Below are 20,267 nucleotides of genomic sequence, written 5' to 3' on the forward strand. Positions count from 1 at the left end.
CACCCCTGCTTTTCATTGGGGGGATGGTGCATCGTCTGCCAAGTCTTTTGCTTTCGTAGTGAGTGATTTTCGTGTGCAAGTTCGGTACTAGTCCCTCTAGGATTTTCCAGGTGTATATAATCATGTATCTCTCCCTCCTGCGTTCCAGGGAATACAGGTTTAGGAACCTCAAGCTCTCCCAATAATTGAGGTGTTTTATCTCCGTTATGCGCGCCGTGAAAGTTCTCTGTACATTTTCTAGGTCGGCAATTTCACCTGCCTTGAAAGGTGCTGTTAGTGTGCAGCAATATTCCACTTGTGGAAGTTGAAGACTCAGATGAGCCACAGGGATGTTAGGAAGCATTTCTTCAGCCGTACAGTGGTCAGGAAGTGGAACAGTCTGGGGAGCGATGCAGTGGAGGCAGGAACCATACATAGCTTTAAGACGAGGTATGATAAAGCTTGTGGACCAGGGAGAGAGGACCTAGTAGCGTTCAGTGAAGAGGTGGGGCTAGGAGCTGAGTCTAGACCCCTGCAACTGCAATTAGGTGAGTACACACACAAGTACACACACACACACACACACACACACACACACACACACACACACACACACACACACACACACAGAGGCAGACAGAAAGACTGACACACACCGTCAGACAGAAAGACTGATACAGTCAGATAGAAAGACTGACACACACGATCAGACAGAAAGACTGACACACACGATCAGACAGAAAGACTGACACACACAGTCAAACAGAAAGACTGACACACAGACAGAAAAACTGACACACACACAGGCAGACAGAAAGACTTACACACACACAGGCAGACAGAAAGACTTACACACACACAGGCAGACAGAAAGACTGACACACACACAGGCAGACGGAAAGACTGACACACACACACAGGCAGACAGAAAGACTGACACACACACACAGGCAGACAGAAAGACTGACACACACACAGGCAGGCAGAAAGACTGACACACACACAGGCAGACAGAAAGACAGATAAGCAGACAGAGCTAGACAAACACACAGACAGACAGACATGTTTATGTGTAACAATGAAAACAGATGAAGCCAGGGTTCCCTGGAGCAGTGCACAATCATCACGTGTCACTCCACTGCTGCACTGTCAGCAGTGGAGTGACAATCGTCTTACACCGTGCTTCAAGGAGTTTCATATGTACTCCAGCATGTCAAAAACTTTGCTGGAACCTATAAATACTTCATATACAGTGGACCCCCGCATAACGATCACCTCCGAATGCGACCAATTATGTAAGTGTATTTATGTAAGTGCGTTTGTACGTGTATGTTTGCGGGTCTGAAATGGACTAATGTACTTCACAATATTCCTTATGGGAACAAATTCGGTCAGTACTGGCACCTGAACATACTTCTTGAGTGAAAAAATATCGTTAACCGGGGGTCCACTGTATATTGCTAGACAATAGTAAATGATCAAGGCAGGTGAAAATGTTCACCTGTCAGTGTGATTATGACTTTGAGTACTATTTCAGTACCTAATATTAGCATCAGAACAAAGATTGGCTATGAAATCGCAAGAACTACATACTATACATAAATTGTAATTATCAGAACAAAAATTATATAATTTAAATTAAAAACACAAAAAAAGGTATAGCAGCAGGACTTTGTGTTGCTGTCAGGTGAGCATCCAGCACCAACTCCACGGCCTTATATCTCAGTAAGTACTGGTCCTAAAAAAAGTAGTTTTTTGTCTTATTACTCACAGAAAATTGCCCTCTTTAATTTTTTTTTTTTTTTTTTTTTTTTTTTTTTTTTTTTTTTTTTTTTTTTTTTTTTTTTTTTTTTTTTTTTTTTTTTTTGTAGATATTCAGAGTGCTGCAGTGAAAATGTAGATCTACATTTGGACAGTTTAAGGGTTAACAATACTTGTGGATAGAGTAGAATTAGTTTTTGGATCATAAGAGTCTAGTATTTTATTGACAAGTTTATTTCAATTTCCTTTATAAGCTTCATTATTACAGATTATTTCACACTAGCTACCAGTTATTATTGTATATTAGTAACCATAAATTGAGACTACTAAGCAAATATTGTTATGCCGAGTGTAATACCTTCTGTATTATGAGTGTGAAATGCATGAAATAAATGAAAAATTATGGGAATACATAAAGCACTCAAGAAATATCACTGCATTTTGTCTATTGAGTTAAAAGGTTGAGATGGGCCTGGTGTGTGTAAGGGGGGGGGGGGGTAGAGAGGTCCAGAGGTCAACAAATATGTTGATGAATAATGTTAACACTATAGACCCTTTTGGGTTTAGTGCTTAATCTGATTATTAACGTTGTTATTACCAAAGCCATAATGCGCATTTACAGTGAGGAATTATTAATAAACTAAAAAAAATGTAGTCTGTTTTATTGCTAAAAAAAATACATCAAATATATTTTCCTCCCATTATTTACAAGGGAAGGGAGGCACCAAGAGTAGAGAGAGACTCGAAACTCATCGAAGGTATAAAGTATATCACCATGTGTCGCCATTGATACAGTAGGTACAGTATTGAAGGACTGAATTAAAGCAGTAAATTTTGAAGTTAATATAATTTACCAGTATGGTAATATGACATCTCCATTGGTGGTGTCTCACATAGACAATCAGTACTTGTGACTCCTGTGGCAGGGTGATAAAAAAAACAATGTATATACTGCATGTAAACATTATCACCAGTGTTGACTGCTGATGCAGATAAAGATACTGATTAACTCCCATCTTTGATGACTGAAAATACAGCTCTGACTTGTATCTGGGGTTATGTAATAATTTTACTAGTGAAAAAAAATACCCTGCCTCAGTCTCATGACCCAGGTTGACTTATGGCCAATAATATGCAGTAGAATTCCCTGTTTTTCCAATGCTTCTGACTTCATATCCAACATAGGAGCTGAAGTTTGATTTTTTTTTTCTGTTTACTGTGATATAATGCAGTATAAAAAAAACTCCTTTTAACTTGTCTATGTATGCAGTGTTACTATCATGTATCATGTTTTCATTAACTCTTCATCTATGTTTTCATTAACTCTTCAAATTTGCACATTGTGTATGCAAATATGAAATAATTGCAGCACTAAATATATATTTAACCATTTATATATTGTCTTGTTAAAAATATACTGAGTGCACTAAAAGAAATATGTCAAGGTTTATCAAAACCCTTGTTTTCAAACTGCATATAAATTGTTTTTGAAGGTTTAAATTAATGTTCTTTTGAGATCATAACCATTTTACTGTAAAAAAAATTAGCTTGAAAATTCTTACATAATTTCAGATACCTAGCAAAGAATATAATGAAAATATAGTAACTGAATAGGTTATGGAATGCAAAAGTTATTAACTCAGTGCTGAATGAATATGATAAGTGTAGTGGAGGAAATATACACAAGTCATTTGAAATTTTGAGGAAGAACAAGTTAACCCTTCACTGTCATTCCCCTCCTCCACCCACAATTAAAAGCCCCTTCCATGTCAGTTTAAAAAAAAAATTGGTTGTAATGAAACAATAAAAATTGGTTCATTACTTACCAAGTTATGAAGTTGAAGGTTGTTGACTCCATGATGACAGCATTTGGAGTTTCCAGACTGCATATTAACAAATTTTCCTTTTTTTTTTTCTCTCTCTCTCACCTTTTGTTTTCAGATTTTTTCACTTTCCCACAACTACTATAGGTTAGAACTTTCATCTCACTCCAATGTCTTTTTTGTTGAGCCTTCTTTTGCATCACAAAACTATCACCAGTATACACTGAGACCCCACTTAGCACTGAAGATGCATTCCTGTGGGGTTATTATAACATTATATAAACGAACATGCATGCTTGATAAAAATAAATTCGACCTGAGATATGGCATATTACTGTATTTTATTTATAGTATTTTCTGGGATTAAAACAATAATTTACAAAAATATACCTTACCAAACAACTAATTGCAGCAGTAGCGGAGGGAAGCTGATGGAGGTTACATCTTAGAGGAGGGACCAGGCTATGGGTCCTCTAAATTTTTTTTCTTGAATTAGTCAGAGTTAACTGATTTTTCTTTAAGTTCCTCTTGTGAAGCAGTTCCCGGTAGAAGGAAATCATGTCAAGAACACCTGTCTTTGCCTTATTGCTTCACTCCCAGTCAGGATAATTATTGATGAACTGATCCATGATTAGTGATGCTAGTGATGAGAAATTCTGTGGTGAGGTTTCTTGCTGGTTTTTCCTCTTCAACAATGTCCTCAGATTCATTCAGTATGCATTGCTCTGCCAATGCATACTTTGTTACTAAGGCTCTCACCATGAGACTGCAGCAACCCTTCAACATCACCATCTTTAACATCATCTAATCCTGCTTCACTGGCTAGTTCGACAATGTTTTGGATGACTGGTATACACCTGAAATCCTTGAAAGCTGCTGCATGCTTCTGGTCATAGCTTCTTCCACACTCCATTCATGCAGTTAGTAGTTACTTCATCCCAGGCTGCTCTGATACTCCTAGATCTGTTGGTTGTAGTAACAAAGTGGTGTCAAGTGGAAAGTAAAACACTTCTACAAGAATGCAGGTCTGAAAGGTGTCTTTTTCCACATTCTCAGGGTAGCCTGGGGCATTATCAGGCATCAGCAATTACTTAGGTTCGAGGTCATTCTGTTTAGCGCTTCTTTTTTATTATAATAGAGGTCATGCTTCTCACAATACCACTTCACTGCTGGACAAAAATGCAAAACAAACCAATTTTGGAAAACATCAGGGTTAACATCGGTTAACCAAGCTTTCTTGTTTGATATCCAAATCACTGGTTAAAATTCCTTTCATTGCTCATGGTGTTTCAGAATAATACACAAACATAGGCTTTAACTTAGTCACCCTTAGCATTGCCACTGAGCATAGTACAGTGGAACCTCAGCTTATGAACGCCCCACCATGCAAACTTTTCAGGATACGAACCATCGTTCAGTTGATTTTTTGCTTCTGGATATGAACGAAATTTCAGGATGCTTACTTCCCCCTCAAGGGAGGTTCCTTAAGTAAATAAATAAATAAAATATTTATTTCTTTGCAAAGGTTACAATGTGTGTTTACACATCATAATATGATGGGAGCAAAGAAAGCCATTATCATGCTGAAGAATTTTGGGCAGACTTAACCTAATACTTATACATAGACTACTTAAGTCTAGACAGGTGAAAAGTAGTGGTTACCAATGTTTTGCTGATGGTGGTGCCAACTACTTGTAGCCTTTTGAAGTTTCTCCTTATATTTATATTAATATTTTTATATTAACACACTGGCCGATTACCACCAAGGTAGGATGGCCCGAAAAAGAAAAGCTTTCGCCATCATTCACTCCATCACTGTCTTGCCAGAAGGGTGCTTTACACTACAGTTTTTAAACTGCAACATTAACACCCCTCCTTCAGAGTGCAGGCACTGTACTTCCCATCTCCAGGACTCAAGTCCGGCCTGCCGGTTTCCCTGAATCCCTTCATAAATGTTACTTTGCTCACACTCCAACAGCACGTCAAGTATTAAAAACCATTTGTCTCCATTCACTCCTATCAAACACGCTCACACATGCCTGCTGGAAGTCCAAGCCCCTCACACACAAAACCTCCTTTACCCCCTCCAACCTTTCCTAGGCCGACCCCTACCCCGCCTTCTTTCCACTGCAGACTGATACACTCTTGAAGTCATTCTGTTTCGCTCCATTCTCTCTACATGTCCGAACCACCTCAACAACCCTTCCTCAGCCCTCTGGACAACAGTTTTGGTAATCCCACACCTCCTAACTTCCAAACTACGAATTCTCTGCATTATATTCACACCACACATTGCTCTCAGACATGACATCTCCACTGCCTCCAGCCTTCTCCTCGCTGCAACATTCATCACCCATGCTTCACACCCATATAAGTGTGTTGGTAAAACTATACTCTCATACATTCCCCTCTGCCTCCAAGGACAAAGTTCTTTGTCTCCATGGACTCCTAAGTGCACCGCTCACCCTTTTCCCCATCCGCTGACACGTCCACTCCCAAATATCTGAATACATTCATCTCCTCCATACTCTCTCCCTCCAATCTGATATCCAATCTTTCATCACCTAATCTTTTTGTTATCCTCATAACCTTACTCTTTTCTGTATTCACTTTTAATTTTCTTCTTTTGCATACCCTTCCAAATTCATCCACCAATCTCTGCAACTTCTCTTCAGAATCTCCCAAGAGCACAGTGTCATCAGCAAAGAGCCACTGTGACAACTCCCACTTTATGTGTGATTCTTTATCTTTTAACTCCACGCCTCTTGCCAAGACCCTTGCATTTACTTCTCTTACAACCCCATCTATAAATATATTAAACAACCACGGTGACATCACACATCCTTGTCTAAGGCCTACTTTTACTGGGAAATAATCTCCCTCTTTCCTACATACTCTAACTTAAGCCTCACTATCCTTGTAAAAACTCTTCACTGCTTTCAGTAACCTACCTCCTACACCATACATCTGCCACATTGTCCCCCTATCCACCCTGTCATATGCCTTTTCCAAATCCATAAATGCCACAATAACCTCTTTAGCCTTATCTAAATACTGTTCACTTATATGTTTCACTGTGGACACCTGGTCCACACACCCCCTACCTTTCCTAAAGCCTCCTTGTTCGTCTGCTATCCTATTCTCCGTTTTACTCTTAATTCTTTCAATAATAACTCTACCATACACTTTACCAGGTATACTCAACAGACTTATCCCCCTATAATTTTTGCACTCTCTTTTGTCCCCTTTGCCTTTATACAAAGGAACTATGCATGCTCTCTGCCAATCCCTAGGTACCTTACCCTCTTCCATACATTTATTAAATAATAGCACCAACCACTCCAAAACTACATCCCCACCTGTTTTAAACATTTCTGTCTTCATCCCATCAATCCCGGCTGCCTTACCCCCTTTCATTTTACCTACTGCCTCACGAACTTCCCCCACACTCACAGCTGACTCTTCCTCACTCCTACAAGATGTTATTCCTCCTTGCCCTATACACGAAATCACAGCTTCCCTATCTTCATCAACATTTAACAGTTCCTCAAAACATTCCCTCCATCTTCCCAATACCTCTAACTCTCCATTTAATAACTCTCCTCTCCTATTTTTAACTGACAGATCCATTTGTTCTCTAGGCTTCCTGAACTTGTTAATCTCACTCCAAAACTTTTTCTTATTTTCAACAAAATTTGTTGATAACATCTCACCCACTCTCTCATTTGCTCTCTTTTTACATTGCTTCACCACTCTCTTAACCTCTCTCTTTTTCTCCATATACTCTTCCCTCCTTGCATCACTTCTACTTTGTAAAAACTTCTCATATGCTAACTTTTTCTCCCTTACTACTCTCTTTACATCATCATTCCACCAATCGCTCCTCTTCCCTCCTGCACCCACTTTCCTGTAACCACAAACTTCTGCTGAACACTCTAACACTGCATTTTTAAACCTACCCCATACCTCTTCAACCCCATTGCCTATGCTCTCATTAGCCCATCTATCCTCCAATAGCTGTTTATATCTTACCCTAACTGCCTCCTCTTTTAGTTTATAAACCTTCACCTCTCTCTTCCCTGATGCTTCTATTCTCCTTGTATCCCATCTACCTTTTACTCTCAGTGTAGCTACAACTAAAAAGTGATCTGATATATCTGTTGCCCCTCTATAAACATGTACATCTTGAAGTCTACTCAACAGTCTTTTATCTACCAATACATAATCCAACAAACTACTGTCATTTCGCCCTACATCATATCTTGTATACTCATTTATCCTCTTTTTCTTAAAATATGTATTATCTATAGCTAAACCCCTTTGTATACAAATTTCAATCAAAGGGCTCCCATTATCATTTACACCTGGCACCCCAAACTTACCTACCACACCCTCTCTAAAAGTTTCTCCTACTTTAGCATTCAGGTCCCCTACCACAGTTACTCTCTCACTTGGTTCAAAGGCTCCTATACATTCACTTAACATCTCCCAAAATCTCTCTCTCTCCTCTACATTCCTCTCTTCTCCAGGTGCATACACGCTTATTATGACCCACTTTTCGCATCCAACCTTTACTTTAATCCACATAATTCTTGAATTTATACATTCATATTCTCTTTTCTCCTTCCATAACTGATCCTTCAACATTACTGCTACCCCTTCCTTTGCTCTAACTCTCTCAGATACTCCAGATTTAATCCCATTTATTTCCCTCCACCGAAACTCCCCTACTCCCTTCAGCTTTGTTTCGCTTAGGGCCAGGACATCCAACTTCTTTTCATTCATTACATCAGCAATCATCTGTTTCTTGTCATCTGCACTACATCCACGCACATTCAAGCATCCCAGTTTTATAAAGTTTTTCTTCTCTTTTTTAGTAAATGTCTACAGGAGAAGGGGTTACTAGCCCATCGCTCCCGGCATTTTAGTCGCCTCATACGACACGCATGGCTTACGGAGGAAAGATTCTTTTCCACTTCCCCATGGACAATAGAAGAAATAAAGAACAAGAGCTATTTAGAAAAAAGAGAAAAACCTAGATGTATGTATGTATATATGTATATATATATGTATGTATATATGTATGTATGATGAGGGTTGGAATAGTTTTAAAAATGCAGTATTAGAATGTGGGGCAGAAGTTTGTGGTTATAGGAGGGTGGGGGCAGGAGGAAAGAGGAGTGATTGGTGGAATGATGAAGTAAAGGGTGTGATAAAAGAGAAAAAGGTAGCTTATGAGAGGTTTTTACAAAGCAGAAGTGTTATAAGAAGAGCAGAGGATATGGAGAGTAAAAGAAAGGTAGAGAGAGTGGTGAGAGAGTGCAAAAGGAGAGCAGATGATAGAGTGGGAGAGGCACTCAAGAAATTTTAATGAAAATAAGAAAAAATTTTGGAGTGAGTTAAACAAGTTAAGAAAGCCTAGGGAAAGTATGGATTTGTCAGTTAAAATCAGAGTAGGGGAGTTAGTAGATGGGGAGATGGAGGTATTAGGTAGATGGCGAGAATATTTTGAGGAACTTTTAAATGTTAAGGAAGAAACAGAGGCAGTAATTTCATGCACTGGTCAGGGAGGTATACCATCTTTTAGGAGTGAAGAAGAGCAGAATGTAAGTGTGGGGGAGGTACGTGAGGCATTACTTAGAATGAAAGGGGGTAAAGCAGCTGGAACTGATGGGATCATGACAGAAATGTTAAAAGCAGGGGGGGATATAGTGTTGGAGTGGTTGGTACTTTTGTTTAATAAATGTATGAAAGAGGGGAAGGTACCTAGGGATTGGCGGAGAGCATGTATAGTCCCTTTATATAAAGGGAAAGGGGACAAAAGAGACTGTAAAAATTATAGAGGAATAAGTTTACTGAGTATACCAGGAAAAGTGTACAGTGGGAACCAGACAACCACGATCACCTGAGCTAGTCTGGAACATACTGTATTTCCCACAAGTTTCACATTACAAGCTATCAGAAACAACACCAACAATGATTCCCAAGTGTTGATACAACTGACAGCAACAATTAGAGGTAAGACAGAATGTAGGATTGTGGATGAGCAAGGAGGTTTCAGAGTGGGTAGGGGATGTGTAGATAAAGTGTTTACATTGAAGCATATATGTGAACAGTATTTAGATAAAGGTAGGGAAGTTTTTATTGCATTTATGGATTTAGAAAAGGCATATGATAGAGTGGATAGAGGAGCAGTGTGGCAGATGTTGCAAGTATATGGAATAGGTGGTAAGTTATTAAATGCTGTAAAGAGTTTTTATGAGGATAGTGAGGCTCGGGTTAGGGTGTGTAGAAGAGAGGGAGACTACTTCCCGGTAAAAGTAGGTCTTAGACAGGGATGTGTAATGTCACCATGGTTGTTTAATATATTTATAGATGGGGTTGTAAAGGAAGTAAATGCTAGGGTGTTCGGGAGAGGGGTGGGATTAAATTTTGGGGAATCAAATTCAAAATGGGAATTGACACAGTTACTTTTTGCTGATGATACTGTGCTTATGGGAGATTCTAAAGAAAAATTGCAAAGGTTAGTGGATGAGTTTGGGAATGTGTGTAAAGGTAGAAAGTTGAAAGTGAACATAGAAAAGAGTAAGGTGATGAGGGTGTCAAGTGATTTAGATAAAGAAAAATTGGATATCAAATTGGGGAGGAGGAGTATGGAAGAAGTGAATGTTTTCAGATACTTGGGAGTTGACGTGTCGGCGGATGGATTTATGAAGGATGAGGTTAATCATAGAATTGATGAGGGAAAAAAGGTGAGTGGTGCATTGAGGTATATGTGGAGTCAAAAAATGTTATCTATATAGGCAAAGAAGGGAATGTATGAAAGTATAGTAGTACCAACACTCTTATATGGGTGTGAAGCTTGGGTGGTAAATGCAGCAGCGAGGAGACGGTTGGAGGCAGTGGAGATGTCCTGTTTAAGGGCAATGTGTGGTGTAAATATTATGCAGAAAATTCGGAGTGTGGAAATTAGGAAAAGGTGTGGAGTTTATAAAAGTATTAGTCAGAGGGCAGAAGAGGGGTTGTTGAGGTGGTTTGGTCATTTAGAGAGAATGGATCAAAGTAGAATGACATGGAAAGCATATAAATCTATAGGGGAAGGAAGGCGGGGTAGGGGTCGTCCTCGAAAGGGTTGGAGAGAGGGGGTAAAGGAGGTTTTGTGAGCAAGGGGCTTGGACTTCCAGCAAGTGTGCGTGAGCGTGTTAGATAGGAGTGAATGGAGACGAATGGTACTTGGGACCTGACGATGTGTTGGAGTGTGAGCAGGGTAATATTTGGTGAAGGGATTCAGGGAAACCGGTTATTTTCATATAGTCGGACTTGAGTCCTGGAAATGGGAAGTACAATGCCTGCACTTTAAAGGAGGGGTTTGGGATATTGGCAGTGTGGAGGGATATGTTGTGTATCTTTATATGTGTATGCTTCTAAACTGTTGTATTCTGAGCACCTCTGCAAAAACAGTGATAATGTACAAGTGTGGTGAAAGTGTTGAATGATGATGAAAGTATTTTCTTTTTGGGGATTTTCTTTCTTTTTTTTTTGGGTCACCCTGCCTCGGTGGGAGACAGCCGACTTGTTGAAAAAAAAAAAATATATATGTATATATATAGTATATATATATTTTTTTTTCAACAAGTCGGCCGTCTCCCACCGAGGCAGGGTGACCCAAAAAAGAAAGAAAATCCCCAAAAAAGAAAATACTTTCATCATCTTTCAACACTTTCACCACACTCACACATTATCACTGCTTTTGCAGAGGTGCTCAGAATACAACAGTTTAGAAGCATATACGTAGAAAGATACACAACATATCCCTCCAAACTGCCAAAAAATAAATAAATAAATAAATATATATATATATATATATATATATATATATATATATATATATATATATATATATATATATATATATATATATATATATATATATATATATATATATATATATATATATATATATATATATATATATATATATATATATATATATATATATATATATATATATATATATATATATATATATATATATATATATATATATATATATATATATATATATATATATATATATATATATGTATGTGTGTGTTATTTATTATTTATTATCACACTGGCCGATTCCCACCAAGGCAGGGTGGCCCAAAAAAGAAAAACTTTCACCATCATTCACTCCATCACTGTCTTGCCAGAAGGGTGCTTTACACTACAGTTTTTAAACTGCAACATTAACACCCCTCGTTCAGAGTGCAGGCACTGTATATACATGTATATATATGTATATATATATATATATATATATATATATATATACAGTGGACCCCCGCATAACGATGGCATCGCATAGCGATTTTTCCGCATAACGATTACTTTTATCGCAAAATTTTTGCCCCGCATACCGATTAAAAACCCGCATACCGATTTTCGTCCGAGACGCGTCCAATGTGCCCTCACATGTGCCGGCCGTCCCATTGTTTACCAGCCAGCCTCCGCGGTAACATCCAAGCATACACTCGGAATATTTCGTATTATTACAGTGTTTTCGGTGGTGTTTCTGGAAAATAAGTGACCATGGGCCCCAAGAAAGCTTCTAGTGCCAACCCTGTGGTAAAAAGGGTGAGAATTAGTATGGAAATTAAGAAAGATTTTGAAGGGTTTGGGGCTAACCCTGAGAAGCCTATGCCAGTTGTGGAATCCATTGTGCCTACTTCAAAGATTAAGGAAATGTGTGCAGAGTGGTTTGAACTGCAAACCTTTATAGATGAAAATCACCCTGACACAGCTGTTGCAAGCCGTGCTTGTGACTATTTCAATGACAATGTTATGGCCCATTTTAGGAAAGTCTTGAAGAAACGGGAGGTACAGAGCTCTATGGACAGATTTGTTGTGCGACAGAGGTCCAGTGACTCTGAAGCTGGTCCTAGTGGCATTAAAAGAAGAAGGGAAGTAACCCCAGAAAAGGACTTGCTACCTCAAGTCCTAATGGAAGGGGATTCCCCTTCTAAACAGTAAGAAGATAATGCTCTCCCCTCCTCCCATCCCATCAATCATCACCAGATCTTCAATAAAAGTAAGTGTCATGTAATTGTGCATGCCTTTTTCAGTTTGTGTGTATTAAAATTAACATTTCATGTGGTAAAAAAAATTTTTTTTCATACTTTTGGGCGTCTTGCACGGATTAATTTTATTTCCATTATTTCTTATGGGGAAAATTAATTCGCATAACGATTATTTCGCATAACGATGAGCCCTCTTGCACGGATTAAAAGAACTTTGTCCTTGGAGGCAAAGAGGGGAATGTATGAGAGTATAGTTTTACCAACGCTCTTATATGGGTGTGAAGCGTGGGTGATGAATGTTGCAGCGAGGAGAAGGCTGGAGGCAGTGGAGATGTCATGTCTGAGGGCAATGTGTGGTGTGAATATAATGCAGAGAATTCGTAGTTTGGAAGTTAGGAGGAGGTGCGGGATTACCAAAACTGTTGTCCAGAGGGCTGAGGAAGGGTTGTTGAGGTGGTTCGGACATGTAGAGAGAATGGAGCGAAACAGAATGACTTCAAGAGTGTATCAGTCTGTAGTGGAAGGAAGGCGGGGTAGGGGTCGGCCTAGGAAGGGTTGGAGGGAGGGGGTAAAGGAGGTTTTGTGTGCGAGGGGCTTGGACTTCCAGCAGGCATGCGTGAGCGTGTTTGATAGGAGTGAATGGAGACAAATGGTTTTTAATACTTGACGTGCTGTTGGAGTGTGAGCAAAGTAACATTTATGAAGGGATTCAGGGAAACCGGCAGGCCGGACTTGAGTCCTGGAGATGGGAAGTACAGTGCCTGCACTCTGAAGGAGGGGTGTTAATGTTGCAGTTTAGAAACTGTAGTGTAAAGCACCCTTCTGGCAAGACAGTGATGGAGTGAATGATGGTGAAAGTTTTTCTTTTTCGGGCCACCCTGCCTTGGTGGGAATCGGCCGGTGTGATAATAAAAAAAAAAAATATATATATATGCACGTGTGTCTGTGAAGTGTGACCAAAGTGTAAGTAGGAGTAGCAAGATATCCCTGTTATCTAGTGTGTTTATGAGACAGAAAATGAAACCAGTTTCTCCTTATTGTTATTATTATTATTATAATGTTGTATTATTATTATTATTATTAGTTATTACGTACATGGTGAGGGGCTCTTGATCTAGGCAATTGGATCTGTGTTCCAGTTCCCTAAATTAAGCCTGAATACCTTTCATCCCCTTTCCCCCACAAGTGCTTGTCCATTATAATAATAATATGATAATAAGAATATAAGAAAGAAGGAACATTGCAGCAGGCCTACTAACCTATGTGAGGTAGGTCCAATTCTCCCACCAGCTTAAGCCAATGCCTTAACCTAGTCAGGTCAGTCACATTCACTTATGGGAGGAGCATGGCATCTGACCTAGTAGCACAAACTAGTCAAGTCCAACTCACACCCACTCATATATTTATAGAAACTTATTTCGAAAACTACACGTCTTAGCTTCTATGATGGTACTCGAGAGTTTGTTCCACTCACCCACAACCCTGTTTCCAAACCAGTGCTTTCCTATGTCCTTTCTGAATCTAAATTTTTCCAACTTAAAACCATTGCTGCAAGTTCTGTCTATGCTAGATATTTTTAGCACGCTATTTACATCCCCTTTATTAATTCTTGTTTTCCATTTATATATCTTAATCATATCCCCCTAATTCTACGCCCTTCTAGAGAGTGCAGATTCAGGGCCCTCAGTCTATCCTCAGGGAAGATTTCTGATACATGGGATCAACTTTGTCATCTCCTTTGTACGATTTCCAGTGCATTTATATCCATTCTGTAATACGGTGACCAAAACTGTGCAGCATAATCTAAACGAGGCCTAACAAAAGATATACAGTGGAACCTCGGCTTACGTATGCCCCAACATGCGAGTTTTTCAAGATACGAGCAATCGCTCAGTCGATTTTTTGCTTCCAGGTGCGAGCGCAATTTCAAGATGTGAGCAGGCCTAAAGGGAGGTTCCTTGATGCTGGTGAGGGGGTTCTTGCTCTTGATCTAGGGAATTAGATCTCAGTTGTTTGTTGGGCTATCTAATTGAAACTTGGGCAATGTACGACGGAAACATGCTTCTTAACGTACGCCGAAATTGAAAGAAATTGGACCATAAATAACAGAGCTCACTTCTCAGCCATTTGCTGCCCCTTAGCAGTATACTTTCATATGGTATTTATGGTTGTATTCTCGTTTTTTTGGTCTCATTTATAGAATGGAAGATATATTACAGAAATAGATATGAATTTGATTGGTTTCATAGTGAAAAGTACTGTGAAATTGAGCTCAAAGTTGCAGAAATGTTCAATTCTTTGGCGATGTTCAAGAGTAAACAAATGACGTCACCGTCCAGTACCTGTCCGACTGGCCAGTCATATGTAGTCACAAATGGGTTGACATTATTTATACAATTAGTATTTCAATAATGCAGTAGGCTGCATAACAGTAAATCTTCTATTTTTTGTGTGAATAAAAATTCAAAATGATAAGCAAGAGTATTATTATAAGAATACGTACATACTAATAAATAATAATAATATGTATAATATAATAATACGTAATACCATAACAATTATGTTAATACAGTGGTACCTCGAGTTTTGAACTTAATCCGTTCCAGGAGCTAGTTCTAGAGTCGAAATGTTCGAAAGTCGAACCAAAATTTCCCATAATAAATAATGGAAATACAATTAATCCGTTCCAGAAACCCAAAAATATTCACAAAAAAAAAGTACATTTTATAGAGATTTACATTATAGTTTTACATACAACAAACATCCATAGTACAATTAGTAATAAATTTAAATAAACATATAAAATAATATTTTTACTTACCTTTATTGAAGATTGGTGATGGCATCTGGAAGATAGGGAGGAGGAGGAGAGGGAGTTGGGGTTGTGTGGAAGGGGAATCCCCCTCCATAAAGACTTTAGGTATCAAAGCCCTCTCTGGGGTTACTTCCCTTCTTTGTCTTTTACTGGCATTAGGACCAGCTTGAGAGTCACTGGAGCCCTGTCTTGCAAAATAACTGTCCACAGTCCTCTGTTTCTGGTGCCTCTAAGATTTCCCTGAAGTGGGACATGGTTCTGTCACTGAACTTGTTGCAGAGATGGCTTGTTTCAGCTTGTTCAGGGTGGTACTTCTCCACAAACATTTGCACATCATTCCACTTGGCACCTCATCCACTCCCTCTTCCTCCTCCTCTGGAGCAAGTTCCTGAGCTGTGGTCTGATGCTGTTCCAGATGAAGCTCTTTCAGCTCTTCAGTGGTTAGCTCTTCCCTGTGGCCATCCACCAACTCTTCCACATCCTCTCCACTCACCTCCAGCCCCAGGGTGTTCCTCAATGCCACAATAGTCCACAACAGGCAGAGGGTCAGCAGGGTCAGGGTCAGCCTCAAACCCTTCAAAATCCCTCTGGACGACACATAGGTGGCCACAATTGTCTCCAAGCAGAGTTCAGAGTCCTGGAAGTCACTCCCTCCCATGCCTTACGTAAGGCTTATGCAGCTGTAGATATTGAAGTGATTCCTCCAGAACTCTCTTAGGGTCAATTGAGTGTCCAAGGTCACTTCAAAGCACTTTTGAAACACTGCTTTTGTGTAGAGTTTTTTGAAGTTAGAAATGACCTGCTGGTCCATGGGCTGGTGGAGAGGAGTGGTGTTTGGAGGCAAGAATTTCACAGATGAAACTGTAGTCACTAGACAGTAGGTCTATCAAGTTTGGAGGATGTGCAGGAGCATTGTCCATTAACAGGAGGCACTGGAGTGGCAAATTATTTTCTAGGAGGTATTTTTTCACACTGGGGCCAAACACTTCAGGGACCCACTCTTTGAAAATTTGACTCATGACCCATGCCTTACTATTTGCTTTCCACAAGACACACAACTTGTTCTTAATGACATTGTTTTTCTTAAACACACTCAGATTTTCTGAGTGATACACAAGTAAAGGCTTAACTTTAAAATCACCACTAGCATTAGCACAGAACAAAAGAGTTAGCCTGTCTTTCATAGGCTTGTGTCCTGGGAGTGCCTTTTCCTCCTGAGTAATGTAGGTCCTCTTTGGCATTTTCTTCCAAAACGGGCGTGTTTTGTCACAAATGAACACTTGTTGAGGTTTGAATTTTTCAGTGTCTACGTACCCCTTAAACTCCTTTACAAACTTCTCGGCTGCCCATTTGTCTGAACTGGCTGCCTCACTATGCCTTACGACATTGTGTATGCCACTATGCTTCTTAAATCTGTCAAACCAGCCTCTGCTGGCCTTGCGAGCTCTCAGTAGTAGTAACCAGTAACCAGTGTACCAGTAGATGACTCACTACCAACCGTCTCTGCCTGAGTCACTGTCTGTATTCATATTGTGCTGACCACAGCAGTATTCAAAGACCCCCTCACATATGAGTACTGTGGGCGGCTAGTCAGTCATACGAGAGTGAGCAAGAGAGGCAGGTTCGGCTGTGGCACCCTTCCACATACTTCAGTTACAATATACACGTACTTCCAGCCTACGTGAGTATTTTTACCCAATCCACGTGTTCGAACTCCCACATGATAACATTGTGTATACCACTATGCTTCTTAAATCTGTCAAACCAGCCTCTGCTGGCCTTAAATTCACTATCAGTATGTTTCCAGGAGTTTTTTTTTATAAGTTCAGCATGCAACTTCCTTGCCTTTTCACAAATAGTCGTCTCCGAAACACTATCACCTGCCATCTCTTTATCCTTGATCCACACCAGCAACAACTTCTCAGCCTGATCGACTGTCTTTGGTCTATTTTTGGTTGGCATATCAACACCTTTTGCAACATCAGCTTCCTTGATTTGTTCTTTCTTTGCCAGGATAGAAGTGATGGTTGCCGAACATCCTGGCAAGCTCAACAATTCGTACACCACTCATATTTTTGTATTATTTCCTTCTCCACATCTATGGTGTTTCTCACTTTCTTTACCACAGGGGTACCACTAGCAAGTTTCTCTGGGACCATGGTAGCTTATTTCACAATTGCACAAGCACTAAACACAAAAAATTAATAGTGAAATGTTTGAATGAGCGAGCAGGTTAGTGTTCACTCAAGCATCAACAAAGCCAGACTGGCTCATGACGCCTGCGCGGGGACGTGGATAGAGCGAGCTTTTGGACAGGTCCGGTACCCGCCGGTTCGAAAGACGGTGCGCGTTTGATAATCGGGACTAAATTGGTTTGAAAAAAGTGGTCGAAACTCGAAGAGTTTGATAATTGATACGTTCGAAACTCAGGGTTCCACTGTGTGTACGTACTATGTATAATAAATTAGTTTGAGAACACCACCACGAAATAGCAGTGCGTATCAAAACAAAGCTTGCCAGTCCACACGTGCTACCCTTGCGATGGAAGGAATTCTCGTGTTTTCTTTGCATTTCGTTTTGTGCAGTTATTTTGCGAAATTTCTTGTTTCTAACCATGGGTTCTAAGAAAGTGGAGGTGCAATTTGTGGAGGAGTTTATCTCTACAAGTGAGATAAAGGAAATGTTGGGAATCTGGAAGAGATTTTCAGACTTTATTGAAAGGAGGCACCCAGAGAAAGTTGCAACTGGTCGTGTGTTGGAGCTATGTAATGACGCTTGCATAACTCACTTCCGAAACATTCTGAAAGGGAGGAAGAAACAAACCTCCTTGGACAGTTTTTAATTGAAACGCCCTGCAAATGAAAGTATGAAAAGCGTCGAGAAAAAGCCATATATCAGCGAATAGTGAAGTGACGTAAAAATAAAAATTGTAGCAGTGAAGTTCAGTGACAAAGTGTAGCAATTAAGTGTACATAGCACTAAGAGTGTATCAATTAAGCAATTACGCGATAGAAAAAGGACGAAATGAAATTAATTTCTAACAGCATACGCTGCTGTGCCCAGCATCTCTTCACCATCAACCACCAACATTTCTTCTCCAAGGTAAATGCTGTAGTACTACATAATTTCTTTACATTATTATTATTATTATTATTATTATTGTTTTCCTTATGAAACTACGTAGTTGTCTAATGCAGTTTGCCTTACAAACAATGGCCGCTGTTCTGCTGCCGCCACTACCACAAGCCACATACACAATGACATATTTCATTCATTCTAGTGTATATATCGTGTTTCTGTGTTATTAATATTGTTTATTATGTCATATTAGATGAATTGTACAGTTGATATTAACGAAATATTGAAAGTATTTTGTCGTGCCTGGAATTCTGCTGGAACAAATTAATTCCAATTCAGTTAATTTAAATGAGGAAAATTGACTCAATAAACAAGAAAATCAGGATGCGAGCAAGGTCAAGGAACAGATTAAACTGGTAAGCTGAGTTTCCACTGTATAGAGTTGAAGAACAACCTGAGGACTTCTATTGCAGTATTTATACTTCTGGAGATGAAGCCAAGGATTCTGTTAGCTTTATTGCGAACACTTATGCACTGTTGTCTTGATTTCAGATTACTGCTAACCAGAACTCCTAAATCCATTTTGCAGTCTGCAATATTAAGATCTACATTATTTAGTTTATATGTGGCATGGTTATTTTCCTATCCAACATTTAGAATTTTTGCATTTGTCTATATTAAACTGCATCTGCCACTTCTCCAACCACTGCATCAGTTTATTCAAATCATCCTGGAGTGCTCTAATGCCTTCATTAGAATGAATTGGACGGCCTATTTTGGTGTCATTAGCAAATTTGCTTTTGTTGCTATTTATTCCCTCATCTATGTCGTTTATGTAAAATGTGAACAACAAGGGGCTCAACACTGACCCCTGTGGAACACTGCTATTTGTCAACCATGCCTCTGCCCAGAAAAAAATTTCTCCTATTCCTTGTGCCTTAAGTTTCCTCAATAGCCTCTGATGTGGAACTCTATCAAAAGCCTTACTGAAGTCCATATACAGTGGTACCCTGAGTTTCGCCCATAATTCGTTTCAGAAGGCTGTTCGAGTGCCATTACCAAACGAATTTGTTCCCACAAGAAATAATGTAAATTAGAGTAGTCCATTTCAGACCCCCAAAAATACACTTTCATAATTGTTCGAGTTGGGAGCTGTCCAAAACTCGGGGTACCACTGTACACAATATTATATTCCATACCATGATCTACCTCCTCAAATACCTTAGTGAAGAAAGTTAGTAAATTTGTAAGACAGGAACACTTGTTTGTAAAACTGTGCTTCAGCAATTATTGATTCCATAAATTTTCAAACTATGGAGGTAAGGCTTATTGCTCTATAGTTCAACACTAAGGACCTGTCACCTGCCTTGTAAATTGGTATTACATTTGCCATTTTCCACTTGTCTAGCACTATGCCAGACAAGTATAATATAATAAAATGTACTATAGTAATAATTATAATAATAGACAGCTTTGAAAGGCAGTCACTAGATGGCAGTGAATACCACAACAATGCAGGAGCAGTTATGGCCGCCTCCACTTGTCACAAAATGACATACACATATTTTATTCATTCTAGAGTTTATATCAGGTTTCTATTTATTTATATTGTTTATTGTGTCGTATTAGATCAATTGTGATAGATAAATAAGCCGTAGAGTTGATATTAGCGTCATATTGAAGGAGTATTTTGTCCTGTCTCCAATGAACTCTCCTCCGCTGCCGGCACCACTATGTAGCCACATAAAT

Source organism: Cherax quadricarinatus, chromosome 33 (genome assembly GCF_038502225.1).
Source record: "Cherax quadricarinatus isolate ZL_2023a chromosome 33, ASM3850222v1, whole genome shotgun sequence".
In the NCBI taxonomy this organism is placed as follows: domain Eukaryota; kingdom Metazoa; phylum Arthropoda; class Malacostraca; order Decapoda; family Parastacidae; genus Cherax; species Cherax quadricarinatus.